This window comes from Microcaecilia unicolor, chromosome 1 (assembly GCF_901765095.1).
Source record: "Microcaecilia unicolor chromosome 1, aMicUni1.1, whole genome shotgun sequence".
Taxonomy (NCBI): Eukaryota; Metazoa; Chordata; class Amphibia; order Gymnophiona; family Siphonopidae; genus Microcaecilia; species Microcaecilia unicolor.
In genome coordinates, this window is record NC_044031.1 from 385,615,424 (window position 1) to 385,639,592 (window position 24,169).

At 46.9% G+C, this 24,169-nt stretch overlaps 1 long non-coding RNA gene across 1 annotated transcript in view; it reads right to left on the reverse strand.

Moving 5' to 3' along the window:
- The window catches only part of LOC115474888, a 204,102-nt gene that overhangs the window by 149,352 nt on the left and 30,581 nt on the right, over positions 1-24,169 (reverse strand). Inside the window, exon 2 of the long non-coding RNA XR_003942929.1 lies at positions 12,304-12,382. This is a non-coding gene — a long non-coding RNA (uncharacterized LOC115474888). The remainder of the gene's footprint in view (positions 1-12,303; positions 12,383-24,169) is intronic.

Here is a 24,169-nt window from a genome sequence, read left to right on the forward strand (position 1 = left end):
ATAGTCTATTCTGGCTTGTGATGCATGAGCTCGGGAGTGATGTGTAAAATCTCTCTCCAAGGGTGAAGCATCCTCCATATATCAATCAAATCTATCATTTTCCCCAGTCTTTTTAATCCCTGGTTAGACGCTGCCACATCCCTCCTCTGTTGTCTATCGTTTGTTCCCATACTGTATTAAAATCTCCACCAACTATTATAGGTGACCCAGCATATTTCATCAGGTGTCCTGTCACCGAGTTATAAAATTTTTTATCATACTGATTTGGTGCGTATACATTGCAGATCACACATTTATGTCCATCTATTTCAAGCTCTACTATGACATATCTCCCCCCCCGGGGTCTATCGTGAGGGGTCTCACTGTTGCCGCCACTCCTTTGCGGACTAAAATCGCCACTCCTCCTCTTTTTCCCAGCGCATTTGCAGCTATGCACTCTTGTACCCACCAGGTGCGCAGCTTAGCGTGTTCTTCCTGACTTAAGTGTGTCTCTTGTAACAGTGCCACATCTATTTTATATCTTTGCAATTGCTGTAGAATTTTGGATCTCTTAATGGGTGAATTGATCCCACCTACGTTCCATGTGATCAATTTAACCATGGAAACTTGGTTGGTCTGCGGCTAATATTGCATGATTTCTTGCTCCTAACCCTACCCGGTGGGCATCCCAGCCACTACCCTCCCGGGACAAAAATTGTGTTGTACCCATAGTCTCGTCGAGAGTTACTCCTTCCCTCCCGTTTACCTGAACCTCCTCCCCTACCATGACCCCTCGTTCTTCTTTTAGTGTATCCGGCTCTCTTCCCATTTCCCCCCTCCCACCTCTATCTCTGTCCCTCCTCCCCTTTGCTCCCCCCCATCCCCTTATCCCCTCCCCCCTCTTTTGACCGTTCCCTGATAGGGACTCATCACGTATAGGCGCCCCCCAACCTCTCTCCCCCATTTTCTATACACTTCTTGCCGTTTTTTAAACCCCGGGTCCCTTTTTCCTCCCAATATGTCTGTTTTTTTGTCTCTTTATATCAATGGGAGTGAGGAAACAATAAATCCAACAGCTTAACGTTTAAACCTTTGAACATACATATATAGTCTTATAACCAGCCCATATTCTCACACATTCCTTACCCACTCCTTTTTTCAGTCCTTCCTTCCCCTCCCAATCTATATACTTGCCCTCCTGCTACCACAGACTCTCAAACCTGTTAACTCTATATCAACTCCAGTAACTTCCTCTAGTAGTCCTAAGACTATCCTCTGTATCAGTAGTTACCAGACATAAATGTCCATATATTCCATGTTGACTCCTTCCCCTGTCTCTTGGTGTCCTTTTGCCAGTACTCAATCCGGTAAGCCTCCGCTCCGATTACTCCTCTCCTCCTGTTCCATCTGATCCACAAACTCCTTGGCTTCTTCTGGCTTTTCAAAAGTGCGAGTCGTGCCCTCGTGCGTTATCTTTAAAACCGCTGGATACATCAAGGTGAAGCGTTTCTTCATTGCAAATAACTTGGAGCAAATGGGCGAAAAAGCTTTCCTCTTTCCCGCCACTCCCACTGAGTAATCTTAAACATATAATCCGTTTGTTTCAAATGTTAGATTTTCTCTCCTCGTGAGGCTTGCAAAATCCAATGCTTATGGGCAAAGTTTAACACTTTCAATATGACCACTCGAGGTCGGGAATCTGTATCTCTGCGTGTTCCCAAGCGGTGTGCCCTTTCTATCCTTAGAGGGCCTAAATCAGGGGGAAATCTCACTTGCTCCATTAGCCAGCGCTCCAGAGACGATGTTAGATCTCTACCCCCCAGCTTTTCCGGTAGGCCCACCAATCGGAGGTTGTTTCTGCGGGACCTATTTTCCAAGTCCTCTATCTTTGTTCCAATGTCTCTACTGTTCGTAAAGTGTATTCTGTGTCTCTTCCACTACAGTAACCCGATCCTCTACCTCTCCGGTCCTAGTCTGGAAGGCAACACATTCGCGTGTGAGATCCTCCATTCTCGTCTGTAATTTTTCCAATTTCGTATCAATTGGTGTAAGGCGTCTTTCAAGTAGATCTTCTAGGACCGCGGTCATCTCTGTCGTTATTTCTGAGACCCAGATCGAAGCAACTGTCGGGTCCGCGCTGCTGGGTACGGCGGCCATCTTAGAGTCCATTGCCTTTTGGCGCAGCTTATCTTTCTGGATCGTTTTAGCCGCCATCTCCCCTCGCTCTTGTCCTAATAATTCCGTATCCGAAATCAGCTCCGTTTCCCCTTCCAGGAATAGCTTACAGCAAGTCAGAATCGTGTTTCAATGCGCGCGGGGGAGAGGTCAGGCGCCGGAGCAGTGTTCAGGCGCTACCGCTCTCCAGCATGGCGTCACGTGATCTCCGCATTGAATTTTAATTGCCAAACCTTAGACCATTCTTCTAGCTTCCTCAGATCCTTTTTCATGTTTTCCACTCCCTCCCGGGTGTCCACTCTGTTACAGATCTTAGTACCATCCGCAAATAGGCAAACTTTACCTTGTAACCCTTCGGCAATGTCACTCACAAATATATTGAACAGAATCGGTCCCAGCACCGATCCTTGAGGCACACCACTACTCACCTTTCCCTCCTCCGAGCGAATTCCATTCACCACCACCCTCTGGCTTCTGTCCGTCAACCAGTTCCTAATCCAGTTCACCACTTCAGGTCCTATCTTCAGCCCATCCAGTTTATTTAAGAGCCTCCTGTGGGGAATCGTGTCAAAAGCTTTGCTGAAATCTAAGTAGATTACGTCCATAGCTCGTCCCTGATTCAATTCTCCTGTCACCCAATCAAAGAACTCAATGAGATTCATTTGGCACGATTTCCCTTTGGTAAAACCATGTTGTCTCGAATCTTGCAACTTATTGGCTTCCAGGAAATTCACTATCCTTTCCTTCAGCATCGCTTCCATTACTTTTCCAATAATCGAAGTGAGGCTTACCGGCCTGTAGTTTCCAGCTTCTTCCCTATCACCACTCTTGTGAAGAGGGACCACCTCCGCCATTCTCCAATCCCTCGGAACCTCTCCCGTCTGCAAGGATATATTAAACAAATCTTTAAGAGGACCCGCCAGAACCTCTCTGAGCTCCCTCAATATCGCCAGGATGGGCAAGAGGTCGGAGAAAGAGTGATGGCAAGACAATCGACAGGTTCAAATGGAACTCAGACAACACTTTCTGCAGGAACTTAGGGTGCGTGTGGAAGACTACTTTGTTGTGACGAAACTTAGTGTAAGGTGCATCCGCCACTAAAGCCTGAAGCTCACTGACCCTACGAGCTGAAATAACAGCTAACAAGAAAATGACCTTGCAGGATGGCAGGAATTCAGTGGCTCCAAAGGAGCCTTCATCAGCTGGGTGAGAACGACATTGAGATCCCATGACACTGGAGGAGATCTGACAGGGGGCTTTGACAAAAGCAAGCCTCTCATGAAGCAAACAACTAGATATTGTCCAGAGATGGGCTTGCCTTCTACACGCTGATAAGCACTAATTGCACCAAGGTGAACCCTTACAGAGTTGGACTTGAGATCAGACTCTGATAGGTGTAGGAGGTATTCAAGCAGGGTCTGTGTAGGGCAAGCAAGGAGATAGGACCTTGCTCTCACACCAGATGGCAAACATTCTCCATTAGAAAAAATAGCATATCTTACCGGAGTCTTTCCTGGAAGCCAGGAAGACCCAGGAGACACCCTCTAAAAGAACCAAGGCAGCGAATTCGGGGCTCTCAACATCCAAGCTGTGAGAGCCAGAGAATGGAGGTTGGGATGTAAAAGAGACCTCTCATGTGTGATAAGGGTCAGAAAACACTCTAATCGGTTCTTTGGAGGAAAACACCAGAAGAAGAGGGAATCAAATCTGCCGTGGCCAGTACTGCACGATCATAATCATGGTTCTGTGGTCTTGAGCTATGGAAGGATACACATAGAGAAGACCTGTCCCCCAATTGAGGAGCAAGACATCTGAAGCTAGCCTGCTGTGGGCCTGAAGCCTGGAACAGAACTGAGAGACCTTGTGGTTGAACTGAGTGACAAAAGATCCACCGAGGGGATGCCACACGCTTGGAAGATCTTATGGGCTATGCTAATATTGAGAGTCTGTTCATGAGGTTGCCATTATCCTGCTCAGTCTGTCGGCCAGGGTATTGTTTGTGCCCGCCAGATAAGTGGATCAAAGGAACATGCCATGGTGGCAAGCCCAATGCCACATCCGGACGCCCTCCCGACACAGAGGACGTGACCCAGGGTCCCCCTGTTTGTTGGTGTAATACATTGCAACCTATTGTTTGGATGAGAACACTTTGGTGAGACAGCCGATCTCTGAAAGCCTTTACAGCATTCCAGATTGCCCGGAGCTCTAGGAGATTGATCTGAAGATTTGTTTCCTGGGAGGACCAAGCTCCTTGAGTGTGAAACCCATCTACATGAGCTCTCCATTCCAGGAGAGATGCATCCATCATCAGAACTTTTTGTGGCTGAAGTATTTGGAATGGAAGTCCCAGAGTTAAATTGGATTGAATGGTCCACCACTGAAGGGAGTGTACAAGCTCTGGGGACACTTGGATGACATCTTCCACACTCCCCGTGGCTTGATACCACTGAGAAGCCAGGGTCCATTGAGCTGATCTCATATGAAGGCATGTCATGGGTGTAACATACACTGTGGAAGCCATGTAGCCCAATAACCTCTATATCTGCTGAGCTTTGACCTGCTGAGAGGCACAAACCTTCGACGCGAGTGAGAGAAGATTGTCCGCTCTTGTGTCCTGGAGGTAGGCTCATACCACCTGAGTATTGAGCAGGGCTCCTATGAACTCCAATCGCTGGACAGGGAGGAGATGGGAAGGGGTAGTTTAAAATGAACCCTAGTAGCTCAAGCACCAGAATAGTCATCTGCATGGACTCCTGAGCCCTCTCCTCCGAGGTGCTCTTCACCAGCCAATTGTCGAGATACGAGAATACATGGACTCTCAGTCTGTGCAGTGATTCTGCAACTACCGATAGACATTTGGTGAAAACTCTGGGAGCCGACATGAGGCCAAAAGGCAACATACGATACTGAAAGTGATGTGTTCCCAGCCAAACTCGAAGATACTTCTGGTGGGCTGGAAGAATCTGGATGTGAGTATATGCATCCTTTAAGTCCAGAGAGCATAACCAATCACTTTTCTGAATAACTGGCAGAAGGGTGCCCAGGGAAACCATCCTGACCCGTCTCAGACTAGGAATTTGTTCAGGGCCCTTAGGTCTAGGATGGGACACATCAGCCCGTTTTCTTTTGCATAAGGAAGTACCTGGAATAGAATCCCAGCCCTTCTTTCCCTAATGGAACGGGTTCATCCACATGGGCCTTCAGAAGGGAGGAGAGTTCCTCTGCAAGTACCTGCCTATGCTGACAGCTGAGAGCTGAGGTTTGAGATACCAATTGAGAGCATATCTGAGACAATTTGGAGAGGTTATAAGGGGCCACCTTTGGTGAAAAAAACTTCAACCTCCTCCCCCCCACCGACCTCAAAGTCGTCCAGGATGGACACTTTTACTGCAGCTATGCTCTACTGGAGTCAGTCAAAATCTTGTCCCTTGCTTTGCCTGGGGAACAGCAGGGGCCTCTGGTGCACTGTTGATGTGAACGAGCGTGCTGAGATTGAGCCTGAGTAGGCTTCCGAGCCAAAGAGCTGGGTGCTGGCTGAGGTGCACATTGCGGAACTGCCAGGGTTGATACAGGGACAGGGTCTTGGCTGCTAGGAGACCAACGATTCAGCACCTCCTATATGGAGGGGAGCGATCCTCCTGGCACGGATGCTTTTCGGGTGCTGAATCCTTCAACGCCCCGAGCTCCCGCTACCATGCGTCAAGGGCGACCGATGATGCTTCTTGCCCTTCGCTCGTCACCAAGGCTCCTCATTGCCGACGAGGACGACATCGAATCAACACATCGCCTCGGGGTCATTCCGACGATGGACATTCCCTGGGGGCCTTGAACAGCAGGAGGCCTTGAGGCAGGTGGAGACCCACTCGATGCTTCACTGCTCCCAGCGTCTAAGGGTCTAGCAGCAGCCATGCTTACCAATGCTCCCGATACCAGTGCGAAGCTTAATGTTGATGCTTTGCTTTTTTTTTTTTTTACTCGATTAGCTTTATTCCCCTAACAAGCATAAACCTAAACCAGGCAAGACACATAGAAATTTCTTTCTTTACTTTAACCTGGAAGCTGCAGGGGAGCCCAGGAGAAAACACCTAAACAGGTTGTATGGGCAATAAGGGGATGGGGAGGGGGACCTGCACTCCTCTAACAGAGCCCCACAAGGCCGAGCCAATACCTCACCTAGGGAATGCTAAGAAGCATGACTAGGGACAGCGGAGCCCAGCTCGGCATTCTACCAGGTCTGATTTAGTACTGGTAATCTGGGAGTGGCCTTTAGGCTCAACTCTGCTATGCAGCCTTGGCCTGCAGAGCACGGAGCTAAGACAAGGACCAGAAGCACAAGCTTGAACAATCTACCGTCTGCTAGAGGTAGAGAAAAATACTGGAATTTTCCATTGAACACCAGTAGATTATACCAGCAAGTTCACTGAGAGTGATCAGTTTTTCTTTACCTCCAACTGCTGCTAGGAGGGGATAATGCCCACTTGTTCAAAACGGTGCAGCCAGAAAACAAAGAATCCTCTTTTTCTATTCTTTCAAGTTACCTCAACCCTAAGAAAACTCCCAACAAGGGGAAGATACAGGAGAGGACATAAGAGGAAAGGGACCTAGCACCACCAAGTATTCCCCTCAAGCTTTCCTCATTACTGCATTTTAAATCTTTCTATGTTCAGAGAAAGCTTAGCTCAACTAAATGGTAAAATTAGTCCTTAGCTGATAATTTTCTTTCCATTAGTCCCAAAAGATCTATCCAGAGACGAGTGGGTTATGTCCCTCTACCAGCAAGTGGAGATAGAGAGAACGCCAGAGCTGTGCATTAAGGATACTGTACAGCAGCCTCACTTTCAGTATGCTCGATACCGAAGCAGTAAGAAGACCATAAGCCCATGAAGTACACTCCTGCCTCTGTTTCAGCCAGGGAGAGAGCCAGCGGCCTTCTTGCCTTACTGTCCTTCTGTAGGACCGTGTCCTCGAGATAACCAAATCAATTCATGCAGCACAGTAGCAAACCAGAGCTAGAAGGAAGAGAAAAATACAGACATGTTTCAGACAAGAACGAGAAAAGGGCAGGCCTCTGGATTGATCTGTTGAGACAAATGGAAAGAAAATTATCAGGTAAGGACTAATTTTACCTTCCATAGCATCTCACAGAACAATCCACAGATGAGTGGGATGTACCAAAGCAGTCCCCAAGTGGGATAGGGCCGCAAAGCCAAAATCAGCCTCCAAAGGCATCATCGGCACCTGACCCCAGAACAAGGGACAAGACCTTGCGAAACCAGACCCCTAAAGACTAAGCAAGAAAAGCCTATAGAACTAAGGGAAGCAGCACTGCCCAGAGTCCTAAAAAGACCTGGAAATCAGGCAAGGAGGTAACTAGAACCAAAAATTCTCTACGACGAGGACCTTTGACACCCACCGAGCAAGAAAGCCTCAACCACCAGACCAAATGGGAAGCCCTGACAATGGGAGCAATCTGGCAACTAGTTACAGAACAGACGTGACAGCCATCATAAAGCACATTTTGGCAGCCTACAAAAAACAAGGCTGGACCACCTGAGAGGCAGTGGAGTGAAACCCAACCTACATGGGTGGCCCACGTTGCACCTGCCATAGACCAGACAAGGCCCAGTACCCAGAGCCAGAACAAGGCTCGACCTCTAGAAACTGGGCAGGCTATGCAGAGACAGAACAAGAGGAAAACTAGAGGGAAGAACAGACTCACCCCTGGGAAGAAGCAAAGCTAGCCAGCAGAGCCGATACACAGCCCAACCACCAGGGAGAAAACCAATGCCCGATAATCCGAGAGATAGCAAGGGTGACAACCAGCGATGGTCCCTAGCTTGGCTACCTGTGGGGAAGCCAGGATCGGCCACCGGAGCGGGAGTGAGCAGCAGCAGCAAACCCCCAAACTAGATAAGGAGCCAGGTGTAAAAATCAATCTCAACCTCAAAGGGCAAGGCCTGCCTGGCAGAGCCAGAGCCCAGCTTGGCAGTCTGGGATGGAGGCAGACTAGACCAGGTACAGTGTAAAAACCCACACCCAGAGGTGTGGCCAGGCCAGACTCCTGGAAATGGATCAAAGTGCCACCTGCCGAACGGTCACCAACTCCATAAGGAGGTATAGAGAAAGGGTAGGCACCAGAAACGGAGAAGACACGGGAAACCAGAGGCAGACCTCTAAACAATCTCAGAAGACGAATCACGACCCAACTCCAGCAGACAGAGCCAGTGCTTACCTTGGTGACGGAGGAAGCCTCGACGTCAAAAGAAGGACAATGCTCGGGATCGGAGCAAGCCAGTCACTGGAGAAAGGACAAGCCCCCAGGGCCACAGACAGGCAAACTTGGCATCCATGAGAGGGGTACAAACCCAATCTCCAGAGCCAGGAAACGTACCCCAAAGCAGAGATGGAGCCAGTCTTCCCATACTCCACCCAGACAGCCAGAATCTCGATTGACAGAGACGAAGCAGGGCTGCACAGCCAGAAACTGCGCAAAGCCCATAACAAAAAGGGGGGGGGGGCAAATTACGATGGCCTGAGGGAGCCAGGCACTGCCAGCTCAAACGGGGCAATGTACGCCCCCCCCCCCCCAAATGGGGACACGGCCTCCTGAAGAGGAAACAGGCATGACAGACCCGGATGAGGGCTCCACATCCACACAGAGAGCTAGAGACAACCTCCAGCAGCAGGACTAGTCCGAAATCCCCTCTCCCGAGGAGGAGCAAGGCTCGGCAACCGGAGATGGAGGGAGGCTTGGCCTCCAGAGGTGTCTGGAGACAGAGCAAGGCTTGACGAGGCATCCGGAGACGGAGCAAGGCTCGACGTCCAGAAAAGGAACAATGGCTAACACCCAAAGACTGAAGAAGTCTCAATGTCCGGAGATGGAACAAGATTCAGCGCTCAGGCATAGTAAGGGGCCTCCAGGGATGGAGCAAGATGGTGTAGCGACACCCGGAATGGGCGAATTGCCCCATCCCGAGTTCCCACTTCAAATCTTCAGCACAAAGGCTCAGTGACAGTTTTTTCAGTCATGCAAGGAACTGTTTGCAGTAATAGAGAATGAAAATATGCCTCATAGAAGCAGAACGGAGTCCACCGCATCCAAAAAAATGACAAACCAGCCCTACACCTGAGACCCTCGGGTGTAAAGCCTGTCACCTCAATACACTCAGTGCATCTGGAAAAAAAACTACCATGTCAGCCCCTAGGGTGCAGGATTACTATGGCAACCAAGAGAACTCTGCGAGGAGAGCTCTAGCTGCAGCAATTAACTCCAAAAGTAACAATTCTCCCAGCACCACGGAACCAACAGCAGAAAACCAGATTCCCAGCAAACACCGTCTGTGCTGCCCTGCTCTGAGAAAGAGAGCAAAACTTAAGAGTGGGAAACTAAGGTGCTAGGCTAGAAGAACAGAAATCCGGAAAAGATCTCCATAGAGAACTGTGTGATCAGGGCGCAACTGCAGGCTGAGAACCTGGAACAAGCTTAGGTCAAGCCCCTGGTTCCCCAAGCACCCAGCACAATCCCTGTCCGGACAGAGGAACTGAAATATCACGCGATAGCCGTGCGCCCAGAAAGGTAGCAATGAAGTGAACCAAGGGTAAAGGAACAGAAAAGTAAGATAAGGTGTCAGTCCCTCAGGCCCATGCTAAAACACATGTGCACAAAACCTGGCATAGGAATGAGGTGCATTCCTATCAAACTGTAGCATTAAACCACAGGAGACATCCTGAGTGATACTACCAACACAGAACTGCAATAATGGCCAGAGGCTTGCAAGTTGCCATAAATGCAATAGGGGCATCCGTTCGGGAAAACACGATGTCAGCAGAGAGCCAACGGTTCCTCACTTCACTTGTAACTTTAAGAGACAAAACCACAAAATTCATTCTCCCTGCTGCCGAAAGGCTGGTTCTAAGCACGGGAGCCATATATTCCTCTCAGAACCAGGGAAGAATACAGAAAACACACTGGCAAGTTAAAAATATGAAATTATTCCCATTAAACCAGCAACACGCTAAAGATTTAAATTAGTCAATATTGCAACCAGCTTGCAGCCCCTGTTCCCAAGTACAGCAACCGATGCCCCTTGAGGAAGAACCAAGTACTTGAACATGAACCATAAAAAACTAAACAGCAGAATGCGATCTGCCAAAACAAGGTTCACCTGACTAAAACGTAGTGCACCTCACAACCCCCGCCGGGCCCAGCTGAAGCGCGGGAAACCGGGCCAGAGACCCAACCTACCAAACTGTTCCCAAGCACCTCAGCCAGAGTTCTGGCAGCACCTCCGAGAGAAACGAAGGTCAGTGCAAACTGCGGAACCAAAAACTGTCCGGACTTGTACCACAGCACAAGATGGCAGCTGTCACAGTGCAAACTGCCCTAGAGCCCACCAAATAAACAATGCGGTCTCCTCAGGTACAGGCAGTAGCCTGCGAAAATAAGAGCCAGCAACGAGCAAATGGTAGAACTGAGTGCTAAAACAAGGATAACTTTCTCTCTCAGAGCCATGAGATCCAAACAGCAGCAAACAAACTGCTCCCACTGGGGCGATTAGGCAACCGGAGACGGGAAGAAAGAATTAACACTCACCGTGAATTCCTGTCATGCTGAGCCCATAGCTGCACCTTGATGTTTTATATCGCTCTGCTAGTTCTTTTAAAAAAATAAAAATAAAGAGAGGCAGGAGTGTCAGACAGTAGATTTTATGAGGAGAAGATCAGAGTGAAAGAATGCCACAAAGGGCCCAGAAGCAGGAAAGGGGTAGGGGAGGGACCTGGCACCACCAGGTGTACCCTGTACTGGCCAAGCACAGCCACAACCCCTAGCTCAACTAAACCTGAGGAAACAGGTTAGGAGCAAACCCAATCCAGAGAGCTGCACAGCATATGTCCATCCACCTGCTGGGATTGAGAGAATACTGAAAGTGAGGCTGCTGTACAGTATCCTTTATAGCACAGCTCTGGCATTCTCTCTCTGCCTGCTGGTCAGGGGCGTAGCCAGACACCCAATTTTGGGTGGGCCTGGGCCCAAGATGGGTGGGCAGAAGAACTCCGCCCTGTCCCACAAGTGATTTGGTGCCACACTCTCTCGTCTGCATGCCATATGGTCTCTCATACATCCCCCCTCCCCTGCATACCTTTTAAATAGCAGATTTTCACTGGCAGCAAGCAGCAACTAATACACACTGCTCATGTTGGCCCCACAGCCTTCCCTCTGAGGCAACATCCTGTTTCCGCATAATTGGTAATACATCAGAGGGAAGGCTGTGGGGCCGGTGCGAACAACATGTATCAGTTGCTTCTCGCGGCAGGCGATGATCTGCTATTTACAAGGTATGCAGGAGGGACAGTTGTTGGGAGTTTTCGGCTGGTGGGGCTTGGGGATCCCTGCCAACCACATCATAGGTGTGCTGCTACTGGGTGGGTATGAGACCAAAGTGGGTGGAGGCCCACCCTTGGCTACGCCACTGCTGCAGGTAGAGGGACATAACCCACTCATCTCTGGATTGATCTGTGGAATGTTATGGAACTAGTAACTACTAGAATAGGAGCTTATGTGGACTGATTAGTCCTAGATCTGTATGGTGTACCACCCACTGGAGACACAGAAATAACAAGAATTTTATGGTTGCACAGTGCCTTTAAGGGGCAAATCGCACAGAACTACTTTGTTTCTCTGTCTCCATCTACTGGTCAACAGACATAATCCACAGGTTCTGGACTGGTCTAGTAAGGATGTTAAGGTATATTTAATATAAATATCTCGTACATATTCAGTATGGATATCTTGAAAACATGTTTAGCTTGTAGTAATTGAGGAATGCAGTTGCCTATCCTTGTTTGGTAGCTTTAAAGTTGCTGTTTCTACTCTGGTTCTGAGCAATTATGTTACGCACCTGTGAGAACTGCTATCCTACTTTGACCTAGGAAAAGGCACTCCAACTCATAAGAGAAATGGCCAATTCAGACAAGTATGACTATTAAGTAAAAAAGTTAAGTTAAATTTAATTACCTTTCCCTGTATGGCAAGTACTTACTACTACTACTATTTGACATTTCTAAAGCGCTACTAGGGTTACGCAGCGCTGTACAATATAACATAGAAGGACAGTCCCTGCTCTTATGTGTATTATGAGTTTTGTTTACCTTGTGAGAGGCTCCAAGGACCACGGAAGCCCAGGATTCGTTCTGGCTACATTCAGTGCAAAAAAAAAAATGTAAAAACCTGGAAAATAAAAAAGGAAAATATCAGCCATTACAGTGTAAGAGAAAACATTAATGGGGCAATTCTATGAACTAGTGTCTAGAGGTATCCATCAAAGATGCAATTAATTGATAGTTATAGCAGAAGAAAGGGAAAGGGAAATGGGACTTGATACACCGCCTTTCTGAGGGTTTTGCAACTACATTCAAAGCAGTTTACATATATTCAGGTACTTATTTTTGTACCAGGGGCAATGGAGGGTTAAGTGACTTGCCCAGAGTCACAAGGAGCTGCAGTGGGAATCGAACTCAGTTCCCCAGGATCAAAGTCCACTGCACTAACCAAGTACACACAACAATGGGAATGCAAAAAAGCACCAAAGGTAGTCAAGCATGGGATAGTCAAGAGTCCTTTATTAGTAGACCCGACATGGGCCATGTCTTGGAATCAAGCACCTGCGTCACGGGTCAATGAGATAAATCTATACTCTTAAGATTATATCAGTTAAAAATCTTGCAGCTCATATGATCAGCGAACCCAAGCAGAGGTTCTGCAGCTTACACATCTGGGGCAGGGATATGGCATATCCCTGCACCAGAACTATAAGATGCAGTAGCCTTGAAAGGCAATGTGGAAATATACCTCTGAAAGATTGAGAGAGGTCAGAACTCCTCAGGACATACACCCAAGATCACCAAGTGAAGCAACTCCATTTGGAAATGTAGAACCCACAAAGTCAGCGTTGATCCACTTGAGATCCAGAATTGGCCAAAACCTTCCCCCACCCACCCCTTTGGGACAACAAAAATAAACTGAATAATGGCCACATGCGCACTGCTACGGCAAAACTGGCTCAACAGCTTCCAGAGTTAGCAGGTGACTTAAGGTTTTCCTTTCTGCAAATTGCTTGGACCCTGCCCTACAGGGGCGATACCATACAGATGTATGAAATGGGTTTTGCAAACTCGAGAACATAGCCTAGCCAAGCCTTATTCAAGTCCCACTAATCAGAGGTAATCAGGGTCCACTCTCAGTGAAACTATCAAAGCCTGCCTCGGTTTCACTGAATCTCTCTGGGGCCCTTTTTACATCATCTTCCCCCACTTCTGGTAATGAAGAAGGGGAAAGACGTATTGATTCACTAATACTAGACTTCAAAAGTTCTGGAAAAGAATTTGATGTGTCTACTTCTGGTGGAGACACTAAGCCTTCTCTAGTTTCTTTGAGATACATGGTAAAATTTGGTCATACTATTAATTGCCTTTCCTTGAGTCCAGCCACACCAGTCTAAGTAGGAGTGTGTCCTTTTCCTACCAGCAGATGGAGGTAGAGAACAGAGTTTTCCAGTGACCAACAGGCTGATGCCATCTGGAATTCTCCAGCATACTACTGCCAAAGCAGTATATAGTCCTGTGAGCCACACACAAGCCCCCATCTGCCACTGCAGCATAATTAGGATAACCAATTAACCTACACTATGTAAAACCACTGAGAAAAAAAGCAGACAGTCCAAATGAATTCCATGGCAGGTCTCAGACTGGTGTGGTTGGACTCAAAGAACAGAAATTAACAGGTATGACCAATTTCACCTTATTTATATCTATTTATTTATTTGTAGCATTTGTATCTCACATTTTCCCACCCATTTGCAGGCTCAATGTGGTTTACATTTGCCGTTATGGCGATTGCCATTTCCGGACTTTAGATATGCACATGATTTTGCAATCAAGTTCGTGCATACATGGTAGAAGAATGCATTGTGTGCTTGCATACTTGTTAACACGTGGTTTTGCAATCAAGTGCGTATGTATGTGGTAGAAGAATACACTGTGGTCTTGTGTGGGTGTCGGCTTTATGTAGTTGCTCAGATGATGGTATTATGGTGAGAGTAATAGTGTTGGGCAGTGGTTATGTCATTTCGGTCTTATTCTTCGTTGTTGTTGTTTAGAAGTTAGGACGATTGTTTGTTGTATGCTTTTTTGAATAGGTCCAAGCCACACCAATCATGGGATGTACCTAAGCAGAATCTCACTGGGAAGGGAAAGACAAGACCCCCCCCCCCCCCCCCCCGAAACACTGCTCTGCCGAAGGGATAAAGGTCTCTAGCTACAACAATTCTGTAAATGTTTCACAAAGAGTGAACAGATGACCAGGTCACCACTCTGCTTGTACTGATAAATTTACCAACCTCGACAGACACCTCAATCCAGCATGCTATGGAGGACTTGCATGGTCTATGGAACAGCACAAACAAATGATCTGAGAAGGAGAAAGAATTTGTTTCTGCAAATAGTACAGCAACACCCCCACAAATCCAGCTTGTGAATATTTCCAGGGTGACCACAACGGCAGGGAGGGAAAACTCTTGGTTAATGTGGACAGGGAAAATACCATCAGCAGGAAGGGTGACATGGTGCAGATGCAAATGGACTCCTCCCCCCCCCCCCCCCCCCCCAAAAGCAACAACAAAAAAAAGTATGGGTCACAGCAAGATAGAGTTAAGTCCTATGTGCCGAAGCAGTGGCAACCAGGAAAAGGATCTTCAACAAGGTCTTTCAGAGAGGCTGCCTTCAATGGTTCAAAAGGTGGGCCTGACGGATCAATCAGCATGAGGTTCAAGTCCCATAAGAGTAATATGGGATAAATGAGGGGGTATAAATGTGCCACAGCTCAAAAAATCCAGCTAGACCACCAGGAAAAGACCATTAAACTTCCCGCTAAAACTAATAAGCAAAGCCACCTAACCCTTCAGGGAGATAAAGGCACAGCCCTTTTGAAACCTTATCTGCAGGAAGTCTAGCACTGCTGGAATCTGCGCCCACTAACAAGAGAGAGAACACTCCTCATACTAGCGCTCAAATGTCTTCCAGATCCAAACATAAGCTAGTAAAGTGGAGAACGTGGGCTTTTAGAGTTGAAAACACCAAGGCCAAGAGTCCTTATTTCACAAAGCACCAACTTTCAAAAGCCATGCCGTAAGCCAAAAAAGATCCAGATCCTCCATCTCCACTGGCCTATGTGGAAGAAGATCCTGGCCCCCAGAAAGGTCCATGTGGCTGCCAGAAGGCACACGAAGTCCACACACCAGGATCTCCAAGGCCAATCCAGGGCAACCAGGATGATCACAAAGGGTACCGAGTCACAGCACTCTCCTGATCAGAGGCCATGGAGGAAAGAAGTACAGTGGCTCCTGTAGGGCCACTCCAACAACAGATCAATGATGCTGTCAGAGTCAGCTTCTCTTCTGCGAAAGAAGAAATAAGTTGCCTTGGTGTTATGGCGCCAAGGTAATCATGCTAAACATAAGCTAACCTCACCTGTCCACCAGGAGATGAAAGGCCACCAGACTCAATTCCCCTCTGCCATATCCAGGGTGGGCTGGCTGAGGAAGTCTGCTTGGACATTGTCCAAGCCTGCAATGTAGACCACTGAGAGTGCCAAGAGATACCTTGGTGCCCAGCAACATATCATCTACCTCCTATGCTACACAGTCTGGCTCCTTGTTCTCCCTGTTTGATGACATAAGCCATTGCTGTGGAACTGTCCAACATCAACCTGACAGTTCTGCCTTGGAGGATGAGGAGGAAGTCCAAGACAGCTAGCCTGATATCCCTCATCTCAAATGACTGATCCATTGCCCCCTCTTTTTCCCTTCTATAACCCTTACTATTCTCTGCTCTATAGCTTGTGTCTCCTTCCTGCATGTGTATGATTTATTCCTTTTCTATCTATATTGTAGTTCCTTTCTGCCTATTTGTGTACCCTTAGTTTGGTAAAATTCTCAGATCTGCAAGTTAGGATGAGCGATATAGTAAGAAATTCTAATAAACCATAGTATTTTGTGTGTCCAGGGCCCCCAAATTTGGAATTCCCTCCCTGTACCCCTTCGCTTGCACACATTCCTAAACAAAATTTAAGACAGATCTCAAAAACCCACCTCTTCAGCAATGCATTCCATTTATACCTCCGAGTCCCGGGGGGAGCCCTGAAAATGTTAGTAGCACTCCTTTTTTTTTAACCCCCTCCATCCTATCTAATATTGTAGTTCTACTCCTTCATCTCTTCTGCATCATGTATCGGCCCGCCTCCACTAGAACTTATTTATTTCATTTTTATTTGTTACATTTGTATCCCACATTTTCCCACCTATTTGCAGGCTCAATGTGGCTTACATAGTACCGTAGAGGCGATTGCCAGTACCGGTTTGAACAAATACAGAGTGAGGTTGTGATAGAGTAAAGGTCAATGTGTGAACTTCTGTCTTTTCCTCCCTTTTTTAGATTGTAAGCCGTCCTGAAGGCCTCCCATAGTGCACTAATGGCACTCAAATGTACTATTACTGAGTTCGTTTTGAGACCAGAATCAGAAATATGGAGGAGGAACCCCATAAAAGTGGGACGAGAGCACCCAGTTGGCTTGAGTGCTTTGGCTGCACACTAGAGGGGAAATCTCTTCTGCTTGAAATGGTAACATTTCTGCATAGAAGGTTTCCTAGAGGCTAGGCGTATTCTAGAGACTCCTTCAGGAATGCCTAAGGAATGCAAATCTATGTTGCTGGGAACCAAGCCGTCAGAGCTACAGAGCGAGGGTCAGGATGAAGGAGGGACCCTTTGTTCTGTATTATTAGGGTTTGAAAAGGCTCTAACCTCAATGGTTCTTTGGAAGATAATTCTAGGAAATGAGGGAGCCAGATTTGACGTGGCCAGTATGGAACTACTAGAATCATGATCGCTTGGTTTCAAAGCTGTTTGAGAAGAGTTTTCCCTATTAGAGATAGTGAGCGAAAGGAGTATATAAGATCCATTCCCCAGTGGAGCAAGAAGGCATTTGGGGCTACACAGTTGGAAGCAAAGATTAAGGAACAAAAGTGGGAAAGCTTGTTGTTCAGAGCAGAAGCGAAGAGGTCTATTGCTGAGGTCCCCCACTGCTAAAATACTTGATGAGCTACAGGCATGCTGAGGGACCATTCGTGAGGCTGAAGGACTCTGCTAAATTTGTCTGCTATGGCATTCTGTTTGCCAGCTAGGTAAACAGTGCTTTAAAAGATGTTTTGAGAAGCTGCCCAAAATCACATTTGGATTGCTGTCAACAGAGGAGGTAAGAACCTGTTCTTCCTTGTTTGTTCATTTAATACATTGCAACTTAGTTCTCTGTGCATAACGAGCATTATTTGAGGGCTTGCAATTCCAGGAGATTACTATGATGTCATTTCTCCTGTGGAAACCAAGAACCATGTGTATAGAGACCATTAAGGTGAGCACCCCAACCTACAATGGAGGTATTTGTGGTGAAAACCTTGTGAGGTAGAGAAAGCTGAAACTGAAGACCCCAGGTGAGATTCTGACACACCATCCACCACTGTAGATAGACATGCAGCTGTGGAGTGACTCGAATACAGAGTAATTCCATGGTTTGGGACCACTGAGAAGAGAGCGTCCACTATGGAATGCGGAAGTGGACTCAAGCCAATGGCGTTAAATGACCTGTTGAGGCCATGTGACCGAGTAGGAGGAGCATCTGAACAGTAGATACTTGGGTGAATTTCAACACCTGAGTGGTGAGACGTAGTATGTTGTTCGCTCTCAGTTGAAGAAGGAAGGCTGAGCCCTGAGAAGTATCAAGGAGAGCCCCTATGAATTCTAAGGTCTGAACTGGTTGAAGATGTGATTTTGGATAACTGAACACAAATCGAAGGAGTTCTAAGAGTTTAATAGCGGGAGCATGCCTTGATTATTAGTCGTCCAAGTAGGGGTAGATGTGTATGCACAGTGGTGTGCTGGTAAATTTTTAACAACAGGCTCTCTCTCTCCAATCCACCTCTGCATCCCCCCCATCCACCTGTGCCCCCCTACCTCTGCGCGCCTCCCCCCCCCTCCCAAATTGCACAGCAGGCTATACCCGGGGAGAGAACCTGGGGTGGAGGGAGCAATGCATTACTCTCTCCAGGAAAAAAAACAAAAATTTTAAATGCTCCCAGGTTCCAATCTAATTCATGTTTATATTTAAATCATTTTTATTGATGTGACAAGTAAATAGAAAACAGAACTTTATAACATTTACAACTGTTCATCATCCTTTTCTCCTTTTATTCCCTCAAAGAAATTCCCTTTCCCCCAACTCCCCCCCTTTCCCCCATTCTTAATAGTCTTTCATCTGATTTTATATGTTTATTACAAGTTCAAAAGATAGCTACGAGCTGACGGGGTTAGAGTGTTCCAAAAGGGGGTCCACCGCTGTTGGTATTGTTCTCCGATTTGTGAGTTGATGTCTGTTACTCCTATCCTTTCTATGCGCAGTATTTGTAGCATACGTGTCCTCCACTGTTGCAGTGTCGGGCCCCCCCATTGATAACTATTCTGTCAATATAACTTGTTTGCCCACAATTACAGCACGTTGAGTAAATGCTGTAAAGCCTTTGACTGTGGGCCAGCTGTTTGTTAGCTGTCCAAACAGGAGGGCTGAGTGATAAGTCCAGCCTTGCCTCCAAATTAAGTTTATGTATTGGATTATTTCTTTCCAGAATTTCTCCACTTCTTTGCATAGCCAGAACATATGTCCCAGGTCTGCCCCCTCTACTCTGCACTTCGGGCACTCTCCCCAGGGGGAAAGGCCCATGTAAAATGCTCTTTTGGGGGGCACATATAAGCGCAGCGCAAATTTGTATTTTAATTCCCAATGTATAGATTGATATGTAGTTCGTCTGATTGACAACACATGGGTCTTGATCTGGCTTGCACTAATTTCTGCGTGCAAGTCTGCTGTCCACTGTCTGGACAAACGTATGTAATCCGGTTCCTCTACCGTGTCCTTTATATGTTGGTGATGATAGAATAAAAGGTACCTTTTGCTGAGCCCCAAGGGAGAATGTCGCGGACAACTCTTCCTGTACATCTTCCGCCAGTGACTCCCAGGGCAACAAGGTCACATGCCAGCTTATTTTCGAAAGAGACAGACGCCCATCTTCCGACACAGATGGACGTCCATCTTCCGACACAAATCGGGAGATGGACGTCCGTCTCAAAAACAGGTATAATCGAAAGCTGAATTTGGACGGCCCCAACTGCTTTCCGTCACGGGGACGGGCAAAATTCTCGGGAGCGTGGCCGAACGGTAGCGAAGGCGGGACAGGGGCGTTCCGGGGCGTGGTTAACAGATGGACCTCCGCGCCTGATAATGGAAAGAAGCAAGACGTCCCCGACGAGCATTTAGTCCACACAAAGTTGGTCCTGTTTTTTTCACGACCAAGCTCCCAAAAAGTGCCCAAACTGATCAGATGACCACCGGAGGGAATCGGAGATGACCACCGGAGGGAATCGGGGATGATCTCCCCTGTCTCCCCCAGTGGTCACTAACCCCCTCCCACCCTAAAAAACAAACTGTTTAAATATTTTTTCCAGCCTCAAATACCATACCTAGCTCCATGACAGCAGTATGCAGGTCCCCCGAGCAATTTTAGTTTAGTTGGTGCTGCGCGGGACCCATGCAGAGAGCAAAAATCAGAAGAAAAAAAAACATGCAAGTGCAGTCAGGGACGTCCAAATTAAAACAATAGTAATAGGGGGATTCGAACCAGCCACCTTCTGATTACAAGACTTGTGCTCTAACCACTGTACCACTTATTCAGTTGCTTAGACATTCCTTCCCTTTCCATTAAGTCCCTCCAAGTTTCTGTCAGCCAATCACAGTTCATTTACCTGACATCGGTGTCAGCTAAACGAGCTGTGATTGGCTGACAGAAACGTGGAGGGACTTAATGGAAAGGGAAGGAGGTCTAGGCAGCTGAATAAGTGGTGCATTGGTTAGAGCACAGGTCTTGTAATCAGAAGGTGGCTCGTTCAAATCCCACTATTACTATTGTTTTAATTTGGACGTCCCTGACTGCACTTGCATGTTTTTTTCTTTCTTCCGATTTTGCTCTCTGCATGGGTCCCGCGCAACACCAACTAAACTAAAATTGCTCTGGTTCAAATCCCCCTATTACTATTGTTTTAATTTGGACATCCCTGACTGCAATTGCATGTTGTTTTTTTTGGACGTCCCTGACTGCACTTGCATGTTTTTTTTTCCTCCGATTTTTGCTCTCTGCATGGGCCCCGCGCAGCACCAACTAATCTAAAATTGCTCCGGACCCCTGCATACTGCTTTCATGGAGCTAGGTATGATATTTGAGGCTGGCATAGAGGCATCTCAGGGGGACCAGTGCACTACGAATGCTGGCCCCTCCCACGACCAAATGGCTTGGACTAGGTCCGTTTTTGAGATGACCGGCAGCGGTTTCGATTATTGCTGAAAACCGCGGACGGCCATCTCTAGGTCCAGCGACCTCACCATTTGTGTCGTCTATCTCTAGAGTCGACACAAATGATGGGATTTCAGCGGGCCGAACCGTATAATCGAAACCGAAGATGGACGGCCATCTCGTTTCGATTTTACAGTTCGTTCTGCCTCTTCGCGGAGCCGTCTCCGGAGATGGACGTTTTTACACATGGGCGTTCGCGTTCGATTATGCCCCTCATAATGTTTCAATTGTTCATAAAAGAACCGATCTTTTTGAGGTATCCCATATTCTGCTTGCAAATCAGTAAAAGACTTTATATGTCCTTCGTTGTTGAGTACCTGTAACAAATACACTATTCTTCGTCTCTTCCACCTATGGAACACTGCATACATCTGCCCCAGAACAAAAGCTGTGTTATCACAGATCAGAAGGTATGGAGTTACCTTTGGAGAAAAATGGTGAAGTCGGCAAATCCATTTCCAAACCGATACTGCACATGGCATGATTTTTGTGGATTTCAAGATGCTAGGCACCGGGGTCCCTGCAAAGTGTAAGTAATTGCTAAAATGAACCCCTCTAGTGAGTTCTAATTCCATTGGAGTGTCTGTGAAATCTTGCGTGCCTCGGAACCAATCATTAATGGCCCTCATTCCGCTAGCAATGTTTAATTATTGTATTGCTCAACAGCCCCAGCCCACCATATTCCTGTATCATAGCCTGCAACTTTCGCTCGGTGTTACTTTTCAAATATAAAGGGAGCATTTGTAAAACATACAGCCATCTGGGAGCTTTAATCATATTGAATAAGGCAATACAGCCTAGTAATGAAAGGGGGAGCCCGGCCCATGCTTTTAGACTAGTTTTTGTCTCCCTCAGAAGCCTTTGGGTATTGAAGTCATATAAGTTAGCAAGATCTGCTGGGATCTCAACTCCCAGATATCTGACATGTTCTTTAGCTTGCTGAAAGGGGAACCCTCCTCCCCAATTTCTCCCTTTGTCTGGCCAATTTCCATCACAGTTGATTTAGTCAAATTTAATCTGAAGCCCGAAAGCTGCCCAAATTCCTCAATTCTATCTATCAGTACTCTTATGGATCATTCTGGGTTTGTCAGAGTCAATAGAAGATCATCCGCGCATGTCAGCACCTTGATACTTCGGGCCCCCAGGAGAATGCCACTAATTTCATCCTCTTTCCTCAGTGTTCGCAGTAGTGGCTCTAAGGATAATACAAAAAGCAGAGGCGAGAGGGGGCAGCCCTGCCTGGTACCTCTCTCTATCTCAAACTCTCTCTCTCAGACTCCATTAACTAGCATGCTTGCCATGGGGTGACAATATAATGTTTTAAGCGCTTGCAAATACCATCCTGAAAAACCCATGTGTTCTAATGTACAAAATAAGTAATTCCACCATACCTGGTCAAATGCCTTTTCTGCATCTAAGGCCACCACCATAGCGGGATATGCTTTCTCTGAGCAGGTTGCCGTGGCCAATAATAATCTCCGTACATTTTGTGTTGCTTGTCTATGTCGCACAAATCCTACTTGTTCTTGTCCTATCAAGTTAAGTAAAATATCTGCCAATCGTTCTGCTAGTATTTTAGCAAGCAATTTGGTGTCAACATTTAGTAGTGCTATTGGCCGATAGGACTCTACTTTATCTAGTGCTTTCCCAGGCTTGGGAATCAGTGTAATCAATGCCTCATTAGCTACTTAGGGAACTGGCCTCGGTTAATCACATCTTCATAGTAGTCTAGTAGCACCAGTAATGCATTTGGTGGTAATAATTTATAATACTCCCCTGTAAACCCGTCCGGGCCAGGTGCCGATCTAAGTTTTGGGTTTTAACGGCCTGTTGCAGTTCTAGTGTGGTTATTGGGGCGTTCAATCTTTCCACCTCCACATCTGTTAATTTGTCTAAACCCAGCCCCTCTAAATATGTTTGCATTTGTTGTTTAGTCACCTGTGGTTGGGCTGCGTATAGACCGGAGAAATATTCGGTAAACAGGTGCCCTATGTCTTCTCTGGAGTTGGTAAGTCTCCCCTGCTTGTCCCGTAGGGTAGGTATCACCCGAGGCCCTCCCCAATTTTTTATGACTTTTGCTAATAGGGCTCCCGTTTTATTCCCAAATCTCTGCAATCGGTATTTATAATACAGAGAGGACCAGGTCTCTCGCTCATGTAATAACGTGTTTAGTGTGGTCTGGATCACTTTTAACTCATCTAGCGTTGCCTGGCCAGGTCTACTTGCATACCTCCTTTTTGCTCTTTGTAACTGCTTCTCTAATTGTTTGATGCTTATCATTCTACGTTTTTTCCTCATGATGCTGTATGTAATTATATCTCCTCTTATCATTGCCTTTGAGGAGGCCCAAAATAAGCTAGGTTGACCTTCTGCATGTTACTTGTTGTTTTCAATGTACTCTTCCCATTTGCTACATAGGTATGTCTTAAAATGTTGGTCATTGTATAGGTACGTTGGGAATCTCCAGTCCCCTCCACCTTGTTTATCTACCGGCATCTCCAGGTCTAGCCAGATTATAACGTGGTCCGAGTCCAAGATCTCCTCAGGTCCCACCTCTGCTGCTTTAACCGTGTCAAATAATGATCTTTCTACCAAAGTGTAATCTAAACACGCCAGTGTTCCGTGGGCTCTGGACCTATGGGTATATTCACGTTCGCCTGGGTGTAAAATTCTCCATGCGTCAATAAGGTCTAACATTCTTTGGAACACGATAAACTCTTTGCACCTCTGCCCTGTATAATGGGGAGAGGTCGTACTCGTGGTGTCCTGACGTGGGTCTGAGACTAGATTAAAATCTCCCACTACTATTGTTTTCGGGTCTTGTGCTGCAAGCAAATATTAACTAGTTCATTAAGGAAACCGGGGATATGCTCATTTGGGCCATATAAATTTACTAATAGGAATTCAAGGCCTTGCAGCCATATATTTGTAATGATGTATCTTCCCTGTTTTCCTTGCGCAAGCACTTTAATGTTACATGGCAGCCCTTTCCTCACCAGAATTGCTAGGCACCCCCCCTCCGCACCTGCGCTGCTATTGAGTGGCATTCTCCTACCCAGCTCCTACACAATTTGGCATGCTCGATATCATTCAGTCATGTTTCCTGCAAGCAGGCGTCGTCCGCCCTGTGTCTTTTTAAAGCTTGTAATATCTTTGCCCTTTTTATGGGAGTACTAATGCCTCCCACATTCCATGATATTATCCAGGCTGGTATATTACATTCTCACCGCTATCACCAGGGCCTCCCAGAACAGTTTGTACCAATTGGTGTGCTGGACATTTGAGTCTTCCCCCCTAGACACTCCATACCCCGATTCCTGATCCATCTTCATTTACATGTCGTAAAACTCCCCACAACATATATAATATTACTGAACTTCGGGAATTCCTTTCCCCACCCCAACTATTTCCCACCTTCCTACTAACCCGCTCCGTCCCCTTGGTCCTCAGGGGAAGAAGTAAGGCCACGTGTTATGCCTGGTGTCCCCATCCCGCCTAGAAACAGTAAT